The sequence below is a fragment of the Heterocephalus glaber genome, unplaced genomic scaffold (assembly GCF_053883595.1).
Source record: "Heterocephalus glaber isolate CG9 unplaced genomic scaffold, H.glaber_assembly_v1.0 deba00001550, whole genome shotgun sequence".
Lineage (NCBI taxonomy): Eukaryota > Metazoa > Chordata > Mammalia > Rodentia > Bathyergidae > Heterocephalus > Heterocephalus glaber.
Genome location: NW_028258343.1, coordinates 6,284,445 through 6,304,072, shown reverse-complemented (window position 1 = coordinate 6,304,072; position 19,628 = coordinate 6,284,445). Strand labels below are relative to the sequence as shown.

The window sequence follows — 19,628 nt, the reverse complement described above, 5'->3', positions numbered from 1 at the left end:
TGTTCATTTCTCATAATTTTTCCTTTCCTTTCTTCCCTTTCCCCTTCCCCTCCCACCACCCCTACACCTTTGGACCTTTTCCTATTTCAAATTATCAATTATTCGTTTTAATCATTTTAATCCTTATTTACACTTTCAGTTTCTCACACTAGAGAAGCTATTCGGTATTTACACGTGTGTGTCCTATTTATTTCACTTAAGAGTATTGCCTCAATGTGCATCCATTTACCTACAAATGTCTCTAGTTTCTCATTCTTTATGGCTGAGTAGTACTCCATTTTATTTTTTAAAAACCACATCTTCTTTATCCAGTTTCCAGTTGATGGGCACATGGGCTGTTTCCAAACTTTAGCTATTACAAACTATGCCACTATAAACATAGGTGCACATATATCACTGTGTTATGATTCTTTCAATTCTTTGGGGAAGATACCCAGTAGGGAAATAACTAGGTCAAATGGGACCTATAGTCCTAGTTCTTTGAGGTATCTCCATACAACGTACAATGTGGGAAGAAATTTTTAGCACCTGTACCTCAGACAAAGGTCTGCTATAGAGAATATATAAAGAATTGAAAAAAATCAGAGCCCCCCACATTCAAAGACCCAATTCAAAAATGGGCATCCGAAATGAACAGACATTTCTCAGACAAAGAAGTAAAAGCAGCAAATAAATGCATGAAAAAATGTTCAACATCACTGGTCATTTGAGAGATGTGGATGAAAACAACACTGAGATTCCACCTCACCCCAGAAAGAATGGCTGCTATCAAGAAATCAACCAATAACAAATGCTGGCGGGGCTGTGGAGAGAAAGGAACCCTGCTCCATTGTTGGTGGGAGTGCAGACTGGTGCAACCACTGTGTACAATTATTTCTTATAACACTGAGAAATTGAAAAGATTTACTATAAATATGACTAATCAATTTAGATCATTCTGGGATCTTGGCTTTGAGAGTGACAGGAAAAATGTTTTTATTCTTGATGAGAAGCACACATAATTCATAAAAATAATTTGTTTACATTCCACAAACCAGATCATCTTAAATATCTTTTCAATTCAGTGGTTTCGCTGCCTGCTACGCAAGCACAAGGACCCAAGTTCGATCCCCGGTACCAAAAAAAAAAAAAAAAAAGCTATTTGGGCTGGGGATTTAGCTCAGTGGTTCCACCGCCTGCCTTGCAAGCTCAAGGACCGGAGTTCGATCCCTGGTACCAAAAAAATACATATATTATCTTTTCAAGCACAAATTTTATTGACATATTTATGTGGCTAATAGTAAAAAGTAGAAAATCTTTGTGTATGAAATTGTCTTGAAATTAGAGTAGTAAGAAGGAAATCCAAAAACTGTTAATAACAAAATATGGAAATATCTAACAATGTAGTTGAATTTATTGAGGGAAATAGTAAGTTGTCACTGTGGATACTTGAGTACATTAAGGTGTAAGAGGGTCCACAATAAAATGAATGTGACCCCTGATTAAATATTATGGATAGATTTTGATTGTAGATCACCACTATTTGAAAATAATTTCTACTCATAAATATTAGAAAGTGGTGAAGAATGCAGACAATATTTAATAGTTTTATGATTTTAATGGTTATATAAATGTCTTTTCAATTGAATCCAAATAGTTTAATAATGTTTTATGAAAAAATTAAATATCTGCCTGTTAAAATAATCATAAACACCTATATAATTAAGACATATTTTTTAGTGCTGTTTGGGTTCAAAAATATTATTCTAAATAAACATATTTTGAAATCACATTGGATACCATATTTACTCTCACCAGAATTACTGATTGAAAGATGTTTTTTCTTCAGTAAAATGGCTCCTATGATAATTTAAAATATTTTGTCAATTAAAATAAGGAATGTAAACAACTATATAATTAATATGTATTTTTCAGTACTTTTTAGGTTCAAAACTGTCAGTCTAAATGAACATACCTTCGAAATTACAATCAATAGCATATTTACCCTAGCCAGAATTACTGACTGAAAGTTTATTCTGCAATAAAATGACCCCATGGTATTTTGAAATATTCCAAAGAATTAATTTCTATTTATCAGTAAATTTCAATGATTCCAAAGAACTTCAATATTTAAACATCTGAAATGTTAATAAAGCAAGCAATTACTTTCAGAATCAAGTGATTCAAATTATCTTTGTTGGGCGGGGATTTGGCTCAGTGGTTCTGCCACCTGCCTTACAAAAGCAAGGTCCTGAATTCGATCCCCAGTGCGGGGAAAAAAAAAAAATTATCTTTGTTATCATCTTTTAAAAAAGAAATTTCTGTTCCCTTATAGTGATGATATTTGATAACTAAAATATATGTTGACTATATCTTTAATTAATTGTTAAATTAGCTTGCTTGCTTGCTTTCAGTCTTTTTCTGTCTTCCTTCTTTTCTTCCTTCCTTCATTTCCTCCCACCTGGCCTCTTTCCCTTCTTTCTTTCCTTCCTTCCTTCCTTTTTGTGAGTGATTACACATAAAGTTACTGTTAGTATATAAATATGTTTTAGAGTAAGAGAATATATCATGGACACATGACATAAAATGATAAAATTAAAGAATATAAGGCAATTATTCCAGTGTGACAAATGGAAGAGTTGATTCAAGGATTGTCATTCTCTGTGGCTAGGCTGCTATAATGACATCTGTTTATTAGGTATTATACTACTGCCACTTTCCAAAAATGACATATTCAGAAGAAATAAAGCCTTGTGCTTTTTAATTCTTTTCTTTCTTGCCACCTTCTCTTTATATTTCCTCTTTTTCATTTTTCTGTTTGATTTCTATGTTTTAGGAATATGATGAAGTAGAAATAAGGGAAAGCCTATGTTACTTTCATGCTTCTAAATTTATTTTAGTAAGAAATGTACTTGGCAAATTTCTGCTCTCATAAACCAGAGATGTGCAAATGATATATTAACCAAACCATAAAGAATTTATACCGTGACTAATATGTTTATGAAAATCAATAGTGAAACCTTCAAAATGTTTAATTCTCAAGTTTAATTGTAATTTTCATGTGAGAAGCCTGAACACCTGGACAGATTTGATGATAACTACCATAACTGACTATGATAATGTTGTTGCCTTTGTACACTTATTATCAACAAAACTTACAAAGAATTCTAAGTTGTTTTATTTCAATAGCTCAACACTGGGCCCAGCTCCTCCTTAGTATTGCACCCACATCTCCTTGATCCTCCATCAGTCTATTTTCTGCTAATTTGTCACCTACAGTGGTAGTCACTTGCCATTTGGATACTCAGTGTATTCTTTTGGGGAAAAGTTAGATAGTTTCAGATTATTTCTTCATCATAAAGACCAATTGCTCCATTTTGGACAGGCCAGTAGAAAGTTATTAACCATAGAACATCTCTAAAGAAAAAATAGTGACAACAACTCTTCCTCCCATGGGGAAACCTAATTTCCACCCATATGAGTAATTTACTTGGGCAGTAGTATTTTTCCAAGGATCTGACACACTATTTGATGAAGTTGCTAAACAGGAGTCAGGAATTGTCTTCACATATATGGCAATAGAATACACAAGTTCAATTCTATATTTTGGATGCTGCCACAAGAATTACATGAAAAAATTTTAAATATATACTTTTTCATCTAGTTCATATGGAAATATCACTAATGGGTTTACATAGACTCAAAAATGTGATAATTTTGTATTACTTTACTTTTATGTTTTTATCTAATATAATAAAACTAATTTTGTTTGTGTCTGCTCTAGGGTTATTAATCATTTCTTGCACTGTGGACAAAATCTCTGTTGTTATCTGAGAAATTATTTCTGATTTCATTTTTTCCAGATCCTCTTTTGTTGTCAGTTCAGGAGTATAGGTGGTTGAGTATCAGATTGTTCTATCTTGTTGCCCTTTGGGGGTACCTTAGGTGATCTGTAAGTCTGGTTTTGAGACTTGTTTATGTGTCTTCTCATTTCAACAGATGCAGCCTGCGGCACCTTTGTTGAGGTAACTTTTTGCTTGCCCAGTGGTCTTCAATTCTCACCAAGCCACTGAGAGGCCTTTTCTCTGCTGCTCAACACTGTGCTGATTCCTGGGTTCAGAGTGGTGATCTCTGGATCCCTGCACTGCCCTGTTGTATGGGCAGGGTTCTGGCTGGGGCCTGTACACACTTGGTATGGTATGTGGGCATACCTCTGGCTGGGGCCTGCCCCCTTACATAGCTGTTGTCTGGGAGGGCCTTTGGCTGGGGACTGAGCACCTGAGTTGCTGATGTCTGAGTGGACTTCCAGCTGGGGTCTCCATGCACTTACCAATGGTATCTGGATGGGCCTCTGGCTGTTGTTTGTCTTCCTGCATAGCTCTTTTTGAGGTGGGTCTTTGGCTGGGGCCTGTGGCCCAAGCTGCTGGTGTCTGGGTGGGGCCCTGGCTGGTATCTGTGTGCCCACATGCAGTTCTGGTCCACACGGGCTTCTCACTGGGATCTCTAATGAGACTTAGCTTGAATATTTGCAACGTACTAAATATTTCACTTTCATAGTAAAACCTTTGAAATGTGTCCCCATCAGTTAGAATGTTATAATATTACTCATCACCAAATAGCGGCACTTAATACTTCAAAAGCTTATTTCTGGCTAATGGAAAGTTTAGTTTGCATTTGATCTGCTCCATAGGCGATGTCCCCTGTAACCTCACCAAATCAGGGAGAGGCCATTCAGGCTAATTAAATCTCCAGCATGTTATCCCTACACAATATAAACAAGGCAACCTCCTTATTTGATCAAAAATTAAGAGTTTCTTCTCAGTAATGATGCAGGTCTCATAGGGATTAAATTTTTATCAGTCATCAAGTTCCTAAAAATTAGGTTTTAAGAAAAGTAGACTTGACAGTTTAGTAAATAAAAATACTTGATAGGACATATTTGCATCAACAATTATTTCTTATTTTTGTAAAATTCAAATTTAAGATGGCATCCTGTAATTTACTTATAAATACTACAAAAGAGCCCAAGGATATAACATAGTGATTTATGTTTTTTCTTATAAAAGTTAAAGAAAAACCCCACCACATTCTGCTATGATCTCATCTTCTAATATGAACTTTTGTAGTTATGCTTTGTGTTTAGCTTTTCTAAGCCAAAGACAATAAATTATGTAGCTCCAATACATTTTCTATCAGTTGGAAAATAAAGAATACAATAGTGGTGTATTTTGTGGCTTAACTTGCTTGTTTATTTGATTAGTGATATTTCAAAAAAATACTCAAGTTTTAATAAAGAACCATCTATTTTATCATGTATAATTTCCTTTTGTCAGGAGAAATCACAATTCAAGTCCAATATAAGAACAATCAGATCATAAGACTAAATCTTTTTGAGCAGTTAGAAACTTCAGTAGCCTAAAAGACAAATCTGCCATTCTTTTTTTAAAGTGCTTACCAAACAATGACTTAAACTCTGTACAGAACTTGACTCATTAATCACTAGGAAAAAACCAAGGCCAATAGATGAACAAGATTCAAAGCAAAAAAACATATCTATCAGATTACCTTGAAGTGGTTTTGTTATTTTCCTTCACATAAACAATTATGTACAATTTTTTTTATCTCCTGAGAAAAAGTAAATACTTAAACACAAGGAAGGACTATAGAGGACAGATATTTGGAATGCCTACAGAGGACAGATATTTTTTCCAGTTGATTATTACTATCATGTTTAAAAAAACAAACAAACATGTTTTTCCACACAAACAATACCTCCTCATCACCCATTGTTCAGTGTGTAGGTCTAAGCTCTACATCAGAATAACCCAAAGCATGAACTATGGACCTGGGCTGCTTTGTAAAGTCTGATTATTTTAGGGTGAGATACATTTCGAAACTAAGAATAAATGTTTAGAAATTTATTTAGAAGCTTTTATAAGCAACTAACCAAATAGTAATGAATCTGATGCATCTAGTATTTTTAAATGAATTGTATTTTGTCTGTTTTTATTTTTTAATAGATTACATTACATAGAGCAAAGTTAAATTAAACATAAAAATAAAATGTATATAGTTTCAGAATCACTAATTAATGTCATGTTCTTAGACAGTAATATATTCACATTAATTTTGTTGAATCCAGAAATAAATTACTACTTAAAAGATAAATATTTAATATGAAATAAAACACAAATAGTAACTATAAATATGCATACTCTGAACAAAATAATAGGAGAAATCATGGTAAGGATAAAAATGGAAGACATTAAAGATTTAATTATATTTTTAGAGATAAAAATTAACAGTAAGAATAGTGTCAATTTAAAATCAACCAAATGACATTAACTACACATCATGTCATTCAGTAGAGAAGATAATAAATTTGAGCACATAACAATAAAAATATTCCAAATTAAAGAAAAAAAAAGGTAAAAAGGACTAAAGGAAGTGAAAAAAAACTTCAGTGACATGTAGAAAAATTACAATGTTGTAAAATCCATGCAATTTGATTCCCAAAGAGATAAAAGAAAGAATGAGGGAAATGCTTTGAAGAAATGATGACTGTTCATTTTTTAATATGTTGAAGTATATAAATCTTCATATTACAATTACTTGAAATAACAATAAATAGAAATTTTAAAATGCAGCCAGAGGGGTAAAAGACACATTTCATACAAAAGAAAAACAATGACAGGAGATTTATTGTTGAAACTTGGAGACTGCAGAAAATGAAGAAGCTTTTATATATTACTGGAAAAACAAAACTGCTTCTCTCTCAAACAATATTTTAAAAACATGGACACGTTATTTTTCCAGGAAAACAACATATATTTTCCATTAAAATTATGCCTGTATTGTAAGAAATGTTTATAAAAATCCTTCAGGCAATAGAAAAATTAACCCAGGTGGAAATTTTGATTCACACTCAGTCATGAACTATAGAAAAAAATCATGTACAGTATCTGGATGTATCTAAAAGCTAATTTTACTCTTTTATTCATTATTATACCATTAACTGTTCAAAGTAGTATAGCAAGTTATAGTTTAAAACATGTATGTATATTAAGTGTATAGAAATAATAAAACAAAGATAAAAAAGATGAATTATATTATAATGTTCAGCATACTACAAAAAGGGATGAAGATTTGAAGATAGACTGATAATTTAAAAATTAATTTATAAACCTAAGACTATATATAATGAGACAATACAAAAAAATTAGAATCTTAAAGTACTTCCTACATCCAAAAGAAATAGAAAAAGAAGAAAAAATAGAACAGATAAAATAATAAGTGCACAAACACTAACATAAAGATGCTTTTAATTTTAAAAATGAAATATTGTATTAAATATAAATGGTTTAAGTAGCCAAATCAAAACATAATAGAAAACAAAGAATAAGTAAATATTCCATAATTATAATTAAGTTGCATATGCTATTATATAGTTGTATATTACATTATAAAATTGTAATTCTTGCCGGGGATTTAGCTCAGTGGTTCTGAAGCTTGCCTCATAAGTGAAAGGTCCCGAGTTTGATCCCTGGTACCAAAAAAAAAAAAAAAAATCAAGTGGCTGGAAAACTGTAATTCTCTCAAAAATTGATAAAATAGACATAAAATCAGCATAGATACAAACATTAAGAAAATCTCTACCTATTGACTCAGTTGATATTATTCTGGCCTTCACTGCAAAATGGCAAGATACACATTCTTCTCTTTGTGAATACAATATGAATATAAGCCATTTTAAAGCCATAAACCAAACCCCAATAAATTTAAATAATTTTAATCATACAGAATATTTTTTGCCTTTAAAAACATAAATTAGAAAGCACTTAACCAAAATGGCTTAAAATTGTCCCCAAAAGCTGCAAGCAGAGAAGACTATGGTTACTGCTCCAGCCCAGCACTCCCTTAAGTCACCCAAGACCATTACTCTGAGGAAAGCAGAAGTCAGTCCAGCCACACACCTTGGTACAGTACTGCACATGTCTCTTTCACAATGGAAAAAGCAAGCTATAAAAACAGAGATCCATCATTTGCCCTAAAGATAATTACTTTATTTGGAATAGAATCTATGGACACTGAAAAAATAAAATGAACTCATTGGTAGTGAACAATTTTTAGAAGATGCAACAGGCAATCGGGTAACAGCTTGAAGAAATTCAGCTCAATGGAGAGAATCAGGGAAGAACACAGGTAAATAGAACTCTCCTGGAATCAGCTATGGGGCCAGTTTTAGAGCTTTGGAGCATCTAAAGAAATTCTATGTATAGATGTCACCTGACTTCTGTGTTTTTCTAAACTGGAACAATTGCAATTTATTCTATCCCTAAGTAACCTCCCTGGAGTTTCAGATTTCTGAATTTTATACAAACTAAAACAGTAAGGTTTTCTTTTATTGCATAGTGTCATTAATTTGTTGATTTTTCTCTTAGTGGTCCATGCTTAATAAAGCTTATCTATTCCTTCATTTTGTAGTTATCCACTTTCAAATTCTCTTTAGTCTGAGTTCAATTTCCTATAAATAAAATTTCACTCAATTATTTCATATATTTATAAGAAATTTTTGGATAATTTTATAATGGATTGCATCATAATTAAACAGATTTATTTACTATCAAGCTTGTTAAGTTAATCAAATATACACTATCTATCTAAAAGAAGAGGATATACTGTAGAACTTTTCTTTAAAAAAGGTGAATTTTGAACTTACTTTAACAGCATATGTCAAGACTGTAGTTAACTAATTTCTATGTTATGATTCAAAACTTTTCTTTCTTAAAATCAGAATTGATTGGCATGAGCACAAAAGATATAGTAGGCATTTACAGAAAAGAATGCCTAGTATACATCTGTACTAGACATTCAGTAATTACTCTTCATGAAATTTAATTGATTTTCTGGTTCAAATAGGATACAACTTAAAGGAGATTCAGCAGTATTTCACTGTTGGGCAATAGCCATGCTGAATTCAGGAAAGAATAAAATGGAAACCAACATAATTTTCATCTTTAGACATTAGCTAACATGTCTGTGACTTAACATGGATTTTACAACATGAAAGGGGTATCCAGGAAGAACAATGATATTTATGGAAAGCTTGGATCATAAGGTTTATCTAGAGACATTTACAAGAATGATTTGAGCAGAAAAGAGATTTCTAATGGATGGTGATAGCTGATTTCAAGGATTTATATCAATACTACTGTTCAGAGTCTCATGACTATTTCTGCTAATGAATGACCAAGGGAAAAAAAGTCTAAGATTAAAATAGGAAGAATTTAGGTTAGATGATGTGGAATGAAGAATGTTTGTATATATCTCCTCTCATATCTCTCAATATATCATGAGGTATCGAGATAATACAAAATCTGATACCTGAAATTATTTATATTAATGTTGCCATGAAGCAAATGGATAGAATTAATGATCTTCTGAGAAGTCATTTATATTCTAAAAGTAATATGTGTTTGTGCATGTGTGTTCACAAGTTTATCATCTGTACACATATATGTAAATAGCATACACATTAGCATTCTTATTTATCTCAAAATTTTCTTCTAAACTATATCATGATGGTATTTATATTTAAAAGTAACAATTTTTAACAATAAGGCATCTATTTCTCAAGTATATCTTGAGATGTTATTACTCTATTGACAAAAGAAAGGAAGAAAGGAAGAAGGTGGAAGAAAGGAAAAGAGGGAGGGAGGGAGGAAGGGAGGGGGCAGGGGACAGAGATAAAGAATATTTCCATTTCTCTTAAGCAGATTATGTCAATTTCTAGTGAGTAGAGAAGAGAGTAACCTTGTCTAATTTTGTTCATCCTTTCCACTATATTTCTAGTTCAAATGGTGCTTATGTAAATATTCCTTGAGAACCATTTGCAACTTAATTTTCATAGATTTAGTTATCTGTTTATTGATTAATTGATTTAGATATCGGCAATTCAACCTGCAGCAAAAAGGCACTCTATGACTGAACTACACTCCTAGCTCTTTTACATATTTATTTTTATTTTGAGCCAAGTTTCCGATAATTGTACAGATGGGCCTCAAACTTAGGATTCTCCAGTCTCAGCTTCCCTCGTAGCAAGTAGGTGGAATTACACACATGTGCCACCACACCTAGCTCTTTACAAATGATGCTCAAATTCTAAAAACTGGGGAAAAGAAGGTAATTCCTCATATTTTAAAAAGTTGCTCCCTCTCTCCTTTGCCCTCAGGATGAAGAGATGGAAAGAAATTACCAATGTTTCTGCTTATCTGCTAACCTAAAAGTTTTCAATATCTCTACTTTCCCTCACACCCAAGCCTTGTGTTTCAATGACTAAGTCATGAAGATTCTGGGAGATTCATTCTGGTGCTAAAGACATAATCCAATCAGCTTAGTGGTTTTTGAGTAAGAAAGCTAAGGTCTGCACTCGCATCTCACTGCTGGAACCATGGAGATAATGCATACCCTCGCTGATGAGGCGGTGCCCCCAGCGGCTGCCTTGGGCTAGACGGGCAGAACAGACCCGGGATGTTGCAGAGAGAGCAGATTCTGTCTTTATTTGTACTTCCCCGCAGGCTTCAAATCCATTTTCAAAATGGACTGAAGCAGTAACTAAAGGGATTTGCACCCCAATAAAATCACCACTTTGAATGACAGCTTGGATGCTTGGGAAAAACTAAACATAATTCAGCTGTTTCTGTAATGAGTCTAGCAAATGTGAACTCAGCTACCTGGGCCTAAACATGGAGTTTAGATAATTATTTCCCAATCAAAAGAGAACATCCTGTTTTTCTTCGGCATGCTCTGGTGTCTGTTAGCTTTGCTTTTTATAGCATTAATTGAAATTTCATAATCAGAGCTCGAATACAGAACAGATTTGAGTCAGTACTCTGCAACAATATCATTCCCTTAGAGTGCTCCTTTTTAAAAGAATAACAAAATATTCCCAGGCTTTCATTAGACTTTGCACTCCTCTTGATTCTTGCTATAGGACTCTCTGCTTTCAGGGCACATGGTATTAAAGAAAAGCCTGAGGCTAAACTCAACAGGGAAGTGTATGGAAGAAGCAGGTGAGCTCACCTAGATTATGGGTTTAGCTAGTTTACTGGAAAATTTAGAGGGGAAAAAAATAGAAGGAAAAGCCTTTGGGGTTCAGCAAAAGTGAAAACGAATTTGGGCCAAATCTGTTTTGAAGTGATGTGTGTTTTTAAAGAAATGTAATCCATGTTTCTGACTCATTTACAATGACCTTATCAAAATGTCATGTAATGAAAGTTATTCAGGGTCCAATAATTCTTTTGAGCTCCTAAATAGGATTTCAAAACATTTTTTTAGTTTGATTATAAATGAACTCAAATTCCAAAAAGTGCACTGAAGTCAATAAAATTCTCAGGAGTCATCATATTAAAAAAGAATTTAAATGCTGCATTTTTTCCTTTCTTTTCTGATTCATTAAAATGGTTAAGGTATGTTTAATTCATTTGGAGACTCTAGATTGCATAATTATAGACACTCGAACAAAAATCAAGAATATGCTCCTAGGAGTAGTTGTTTTTGGTGGGGTTTTTTTGCATCGTTTTGTGCTTTAATTTTTCATTCTTTAAAAAATATCTTTTAACTTTCTTCTTCTGTGTTTTGTGTAACAGTAATGTTACACTAGTTTCTTAATGTTTCCCTGGGAATTAATAAGAAGATGGCATAAGACATTCCATTTCTGTAGTGGAGTCCTGATGTTCACGTATTTTCCTTTGCCCTAGTCTGTTGAGAAACACAGACGGTCAGAGATGGATGTTATTGTGGTGATAATTGAGTTCTAACACTGAGGGTTGAAATGGAAAATTGCATGAAAGAATTTTTAAATTTCTGCCTAAAGGAACATAACTATTTGGTAGCAGAACAAGTTTGTATGACGTAGTTTCCTCAGATCCTTCCAGAAGTGTTTACATACACATTCTGTAGCTTGCTCACCTCTCTTTCTGAGATTTGTCAAAATCTTCTGCCAGTATGGTCCATAATCTAGGAGCATCATCTAGCCCAAGGCATGCTAATCTCTTGCTTAGACTGTTGTACTTTCCTTTAACTAGTTATTTGCTTCAATCTCCCTTTCTATAGTTTATTGTCCACTCGACTATAGTGATTCATAGATCATTTCATCCATGGGTAGTATATGGCTCTAATCTCAAAAATATTTATATGTTCCTTTCATTCAATTTAATTAGTTTAATAGTCTAAAAATTCTACTCCACAAAATACTTTCTATCTTTGTATTTATTAGTCATTTTCAAAGAGAGCCACAATTATTTCTCAAATCACCAGCAATCAAATGCAATGCAGTTAACCTTGAATAGCAAAGAATTTTTAGAATCTGTTTCAATAATTGTGATGACTGTTGGCAACACAATAGATTAAGAAAGAAAATGATTTGATGATGGAAATGCCACACCATCAATAAAAGATTCTCTGGAAATAATAAATGTTTATTGTTTATGCATTTTTAGTTTTCTGTCTAATAAAATTTTGGACTGAGAACCCAGACTATGTCTGGTTATAAACTACTACCACTAGAACAAATTGGCAGGGGAGATTCAAAGATGAATGAATAATAGTTGCTATTCTTGTAGAAATGCTTATGAAAATGTAAATTATGGTTGAAAAAGGTATGTACAGACTATTCAAGCTTAAGAACTTTATTAATAGGAAATATGAAATGCTGTGATACATTACAAATACTTATCAGAAATGAACATTCACCTACACTGGTTGCTGTTGCATTGCTTTAGAATTCCAAACCCACATCACTGTCCATGACTTACGTCTCAATCATCTTTGCTGCCTGACTGCAGAACAATAACAGAAAAGAGGACTATGGAAGGACTAAGTTCTGAGGTTCTTTTAGTGTCAAGCTATTTGTTTATGGGTCTGGAGAAGGGTGGGGATGATGTCCATATCATTGTACATACATGATACTACAAAGGGCACTAATACTCATTAGTTCCATTATTCATCCACAGTCAGAAGTTCTGAAACTTTGTTCTTTAAAAGACCTTGATCCTCAGTAACAACAGCCATGTTTAGATTTATCTCTGACCATATTTGAGGTCAAAAATTTTCCAATCTTCACTACAAGGTGCTTCTTAACCAGTTTAAACAGTTTTTACCTATGGGATATTAGCACACAAACTCACCAACAAAGAGCAGCTGGATGTCCGCCAGCTACCAGTTTGGAAGCAATGCCGAGAGCAATTCAGGTTTGTTAGTTTGGACATGTGGAGTTGATGGATGACGGCAGTACACTTGAGCAGCTGGCCATGTAGGAAACTGAAATGAGGCTGGTCAAAAAACACACTATCTGTTTTAAAAACACCCAGAAGCACAATTTGCAAAGTAACTCTTGATTTCTGGGAAAAAAAGAAAGAACAAAACAAATTAACTTTTGGAATAATCTCAAAGAATTCTATGTAAGCCAAATTACACAAAGCTAAATATCAAACACAGAACATTATGAATTTAAAACAGAGCCAGGATCTACACCCTCCATGCCTTACCAAAGAAACCTCATGATAAGTCAACAAAGGTGCCTCACACAGGTGGTTAAATTAATTACAACTTTCCAATTTTGCCTGAAAGCATACAGGGCTGAATATTGGAAATTAATAGGAAAGATAACAGCAAGAATCATACAAGAAATATATTATAATCATTCAAATTATTTGTTTTGTTTTTATTTATTTAGCTATCAGACTTTGTTATGTTTAACATCCAAAATTGACTTCAGTTATTACAAAAGTGTTGGATTCCAGATTTCCAAAATGCAATTCTCTAAATTAGACCAAGAAAAGTGTTTGAGATAGGAACCATATTTGAAAACTATATTCTTAAAAAAAAAATTGTTAGAACATTTTCTACAATATTTTGGTAGAAACACATGCATTTTGCAAGGAATTGTAAAATATACTATATAGAAGCCATTGAAAGTCACTTTTGAAATTCTATTTATAAAAGATCAAAATGAAATTTCATATATGGATGAATCTACATGGAATAAGACTAGAAATACATGTCAGCTTCAAATGAGCTAATAAAGACATATCATTAAAGGGGTTTTATAAAATGCTATGGCAACTAGGATTGCAACATTAGGTTCAGAGACACAAATGCTAGGCAGCAACTGGACAAGAGAGGATCATGGGAATAAATACACCAACATCATTTTCCTCCCATTCTTGTATGTCCTGTCCAGGTCTCTCATTGGCAAAAGAATACATTGTCACTGGACTCACAGGGCCAGGTCTCCTCAGGGCACAGAGACAAATGAAAAGAAATCTAGAAGAACAAGCAGAAAATATGTAGCCAACATTTAACGATCTAAATATACTAAAAAAAAAAAAAATAGAAATAGGTCACAACTAAATCTTCTGAGTTTCTAACATAACCTTAGTTGGCTTTAGAGTTTTGAGTATTGAATAATGTATGTAAAATGCTTAGTGCCTGAAAGCCTGGTTCTCTCTCCTTCTGTGGTAAGTTATTGACTCTGCTGCAGTTGTTAATGTCATTTTGATTTCTCCCAGGTGGAATGTTTGGTATTTTGGCTTCATCAGTGGTAGATCATAAAATTATGTATATTTGTTGCAATGTGTGTACAAGGAAGGGAAAGAGGAAATAATTACCGAACAACTACTTATGAAAGGCACTCCAAGAATTTGAACATGAGATCTGACAGATGGTGACTGGAGCCAGTGTAAGCGTAGCTTTCTTAGACCTGGCAAAATGTTCTTCATGCTAACTTTTCTCTATAACTTCAACATAGTTTTTCTTCAATAAATTTTTCTTCATATATATATATATATATATATATATGAAAACTTATTATGTAATGAGAAGTAAAAAGATAAATTGAAATACAGTATAAAGAAATAAATTTTTAAATATCCCATTAACCCTGCCTTGTGCTGCTTATAATCATTACAATTTGACAACTTGGTTTTTATAAAATAGATAATCATGAATATAGGGTTCAATAATGTAATAAAACTAATGTGATTTATAAACAAATAAATTTCATAGTATTGAGAAAATAATTTACATATAAAAATCATCATTCTTTTCCAGTATTATAATAAAAGCAGCATATTTATTAAGTTTTAAACAATAACTTTAATAGTAGAAACATATCATTTAGCAATTGGTTCATTTAGCCCTCTGTAGTGCTAGTTCTGGGAAAATGGAGTAGAATTCTATTTCCAATTATTTCCATGGTGTGCAACTAAACCACTCAGGTATATGACAGAACTTTTTGAAGAATACTCTGAAATTTGAAGAGAAGAAAGAAGATGGATAGGACACCACAGGCTCCTGGGAACAACACAGCCATGAGTTCACTGAGTTTTCTCGTAGCTCCAAATGTCTAAGATTTGATGTCAGAAAAATCATTGACCAGATATAAGACCAAGCACAGACAAAAAATGCTTCCACCAGCCTAGCAAGACAGAAAACTCTTAGATAAACTCTACTCCAGTCAAGCACCACTGGAGCAGGTGGCAGCAACTGTTTTCTCATACCAGTGCCAGCAGTAAACCCTAAGAGGAGAGTCTGCACTCCTACTTTGCCAGCTAAACTAACTCTGAGGCTGCAGTCTTATCAGAGAAGGGCAAAAAAGGGGCTGTGGGCTGAGATGTATGCCCCAAAATTCATATGTTGAAGCCCTAATGCCAAGCACTTCAGAAAGTGGTTGTATTTCAAAACAGGAAGTTCAAAGATATAAATAAAATATGGTCATTAGTGTAGGCTCTACTCCAGTATTACTGATGTCCTTATAAGAAGAAAAGTTGAAGACACACTGAGACACCAGACATAGGCTTCCAAAGTGACAAAGGTGATGACAGAGAGAGAAGAAACTCATCTAAAAGCATAAGAAGAAGACTCAAAAGAAACAACCCTACAGTCATCCTGACCTTGGACGTTTAGCCCCCAGAACCGTGAGAACACAAATGTGCTATTTAATCCACACACTCTGTGGTACTTTGCAATGGAAGTTTTAGCAAACTAATACAATGATATTATTGGTGGCTAAGCTCTGAGTCATCCTCTTCCTCAGAGCACTGGTGTCACTGGAAAGAATATAAGAACCCCCCAATGTATGATAGTGGGGCACCCTCCTCTTCCCCACTGGCTGATGTCAAAGGGGCCTAGACAAAGGTCAGGTTTTCACTACTAAAAAGCAGGGAAAATGTCCCTGTCAATCATAGAAGTTACCTGGAAGCAGTAGTGAGGTAACCCATCCCTTTCAGACAGGGTGGTATCAATGGGAACCTATTGTAAGTGAGAATTCTTATATTTTCCCATCCAGAAACTTAAAAGATTCCTTCCTTCTCAGATGCCAGTGGTGGCTGGTTGGGGAACCTGGATTTCATACAAACCTGGAGTGGAAAAGTAGAACTGTTCTTCTTCCCTAGAGTTAGAGGAAACCAAGGAAAATAGGATTCAAATAAGACACAGACCCAGGCTCTCATAATAAAATAGCCCAATGCTTGATCTTTCATCACACCAACAAACAGGAAAATCTCAAATTTTAAAGAGAAAATTTAATCAATGAGTATCAATACCAAAATTACAGACATGTTAATACTATCTGACAAGGATTTTAAAGTAGCCATCCATCATACAAATTCTTTAACAGGCAATTATAAACATACCTAAAAGAATAAAAATTTTCAGCAAAGAAATATAAAGTATTAGTAAATAAATAGAAGATGCCAAGAACAACTCATTGGAAAAGAACTGAAAATAAGGTAACTGAAAAAAAAGAAAAAAAGCTAAGTGGCTTGGTTCAACAACACAATGCAGAATAGCAAGGAAATAACGCACTAGAATATAGAGTGATAAAAATATATGTTATGCAGAGAGAAGACAAACATTTTTTAAAAGACTCCTTTGAGCACCAAAAAGACTATAATTCAGTGTCTAACATTTATATACTTATAGTACACAGAGAGAAGGAGAAAGAGGGCAAGGATAAAAACATATTTGAAGAAGAATGGATAAATTGTTCCCAAATTTAAGAACTGGTATAAAGTTATGGATTCAAATAACTGGTATCAACAAGATTACAGTGAGAGAAATCCATGTTAAGATTCAAAATAAGCAGATGTGTCAAAACTAAAGAGAAAGAGAAAAATCCTGAAAAGAGGGAGGAAAAAATAAATTTTACACTAGAAATAATGTAATCCAGTGTGACTTACCATTCCAAATAATGTAAGGAAAAAAATGTGGATCCAAAAATCTGTATCCATATAAAAAATCTTTCAATCATAAAGGAAAAATCAAAACATTCTCTGATGAAAGAACATTAAATGTATCTAATGACATTAGACAAGTCCTAAATGAAAAGCTTAAAGAAGTTCCCCAAACAAAAAAAATGATGAAATATGTAATCCTGGAATATCAGGAAGGAAAAATTTGAGTGAAAATGAAGAAAATACAGTATATTTAATTCTCGAGTTTCCAAATTCATATGTAATGGTTGAAGTGAGAATTTTAACACTGTCTGATTTGATTCTTCCTATATATAAAAGAAATATATAAGACTTCATAATATAACAGGGAAGAGAAAGGGATACATAGTAAGTTAAGGTTTTTATATTTGACTTGAACTGATTACCAACACCCAGCACACTGATATAAATATATATATATTACTATCATGAGAAGTTACTAAAAAAATCATGCGAAGGGACGCAATGAAAAGCACAAAATAGATGAACCAAAATTAAAAACAAAAGATAAAATTACATATGTAAGCCCATATATCTCCATAATTATAGTCATAAATGACACAAATATACTATTAAAGACTGATATTGGCATAGTGGAGAAAAAAATAATAACCCAACTATATGCTGTCAAAAAGATCTAAATCAAATATAAATAATTTATGTAGGTTGAAAGTAAAATAATGGAAATATTAGGCCATAATTACTGAAAAACAGCAAGGATGGCTACACTGATAGTACAGAAAATAGCCATCAACTTAAAAATTTGTAAGGGATATAAAAAGCTTTCGGTTCTAGCAAGAATACATAAAAATCTTAAATATGTATGCCCTAAACAACAGATGTGAAACATGTAAAGCAAAAAACGATAGTGCTGAAAATAGAAATGAATCCACAGTTATAATTGGAGATTGTAATACCTCTTTCTCTCAGTAACTGACAGAGCCATTAGATAGAAAATCTTCCAATAAAAGAAAACATCATAAAGCCATAGACCCTAATAGCTATTCGTAGAATACTCCAATCTATGACAGAAAACCTTTATTTTTTTTTCTATTGCCTATGGAATGTACACCAAGATAAGCCATATCCTGCACCTAAAGAAAAACATGAAAACATTTAAAATAAATAAATCATCCAGACGTGTTGAAAGCATGATGGAATGAAATTAGAAATCAATAACATCCAGATGTAATGGTGCATGCCTATCATCCCAGCACTAAGAGGCTGAAGCAGGAGGATTGCTGGGAGTTTGAGGCCAGCCTGGATCATATAATGAGCTCAAGGCCCATAGTAAAAGCCCCTCTGCCACCCCCCAAAAGGTAAAAATAATGAAATAATAAACAATAACAAAAGGGCAAAAGGTAAAACCTTCATTTACTTTTAACTAATTTGTCTAAATAAACCACGAGTCATAAAAAGTTCTCAAATAAAATAAGAAAATGCTTTGAATTGAATGAAGATGAAAACAACATATCATATGTTGCATGCAACTAAAGTATGTGTAGAGTGCCATTTTGACCACTAAATGCTGATATTAGCAAAGAAAAAAATGTTTCATGTCAATTATATAGACCCCTACCTCAAGAATCTAGGAAGTAAAGATCAAAGAAAACTCAATGGAAACAGAGAAGGATTCTATGAAGATGGCAGCAGAAATCAGTGTATTAAAAAGATAAAAACAAGGTAGAAAAGCAATGAGATTCAAATTTGTCTCTGAAAAGATCAATAAAATTGAGTAGCCTCTAGGAAGACAGAGGAAGGGAAGGAGGGAGGGAAGGAGGGAGGGAGAGAGAGAGAATAACAATATTAAGAAAATAGCTAAAGATTCTGCATAAGTCAAAAGAAAATTATGAGAATACTAGGAACAGTGTTATACATAAATTTGAGAACTTAGGTGATATGGACCAGCACTCCAAAAAGCACTATATAGAAAGAAATCTCCAAAATTAGATGATTTTACTGTAGAATTATGTCAAATATTTAAAGAAGAACTGACAATAATTCTACTCAATCTTTTAATATTTCCTTAAATGTAAATGGAAAATCTTAGGAATTCATTTTAAATATTCAATGTAGTTCTGATACCAAAGTCAGGAAGAGAGAAAAAAATAAACTTATAGATCAATATTGTACAAGTAGATGGAAATAGCCTTACCAAGGTATTATCCAATAAAATCTAGCAATATATAAAAAGAATTATGAAGCATGACAGAGTGGGATTTATTCCAGGAAAGCAAAGTTTCTTCATTATTCAAAATGTAATCTATGTAATTATTATATCCACAGGCTATATAAGATAATTCAAAAGATAATATCATTCCTCACAGAAAAAAATATTTTCAAACATTTAACATTCATTTGTGATTAAAAATTCTT

General features: G+C 32.9%; 1 long non-coding RNA gene across 2 annotated transcripts in view; it reads right to left on the bottom strand.

Moving 5' to 3' along the window:
- The window catches only part of LOC110349487 (uncharacterized), a 100,165-nt gene that overhangs the window by 54,964 nt on the left and 25,573 nt on the right, over positions 1-19,628 (bottom strand). The window contains exons 2-3 of one of the 2 annotated variants that reach the window (XR_002395473.2): positions 13,167-13,379; positions 4,958-7,522 (exon numbers count right to left, since the gene is read on the bottom strand). This is a non-coding gene — a long non-coding RNA (uncharacterized LOC110349487). Of the gene's footprint in view, positions 1-4,957; positions 7,523-13,166; positions 13,380-19,628 lie in introns of those variants that run through there. The other variant, XR_002395472.2, reaches the window with a different exon arrangement.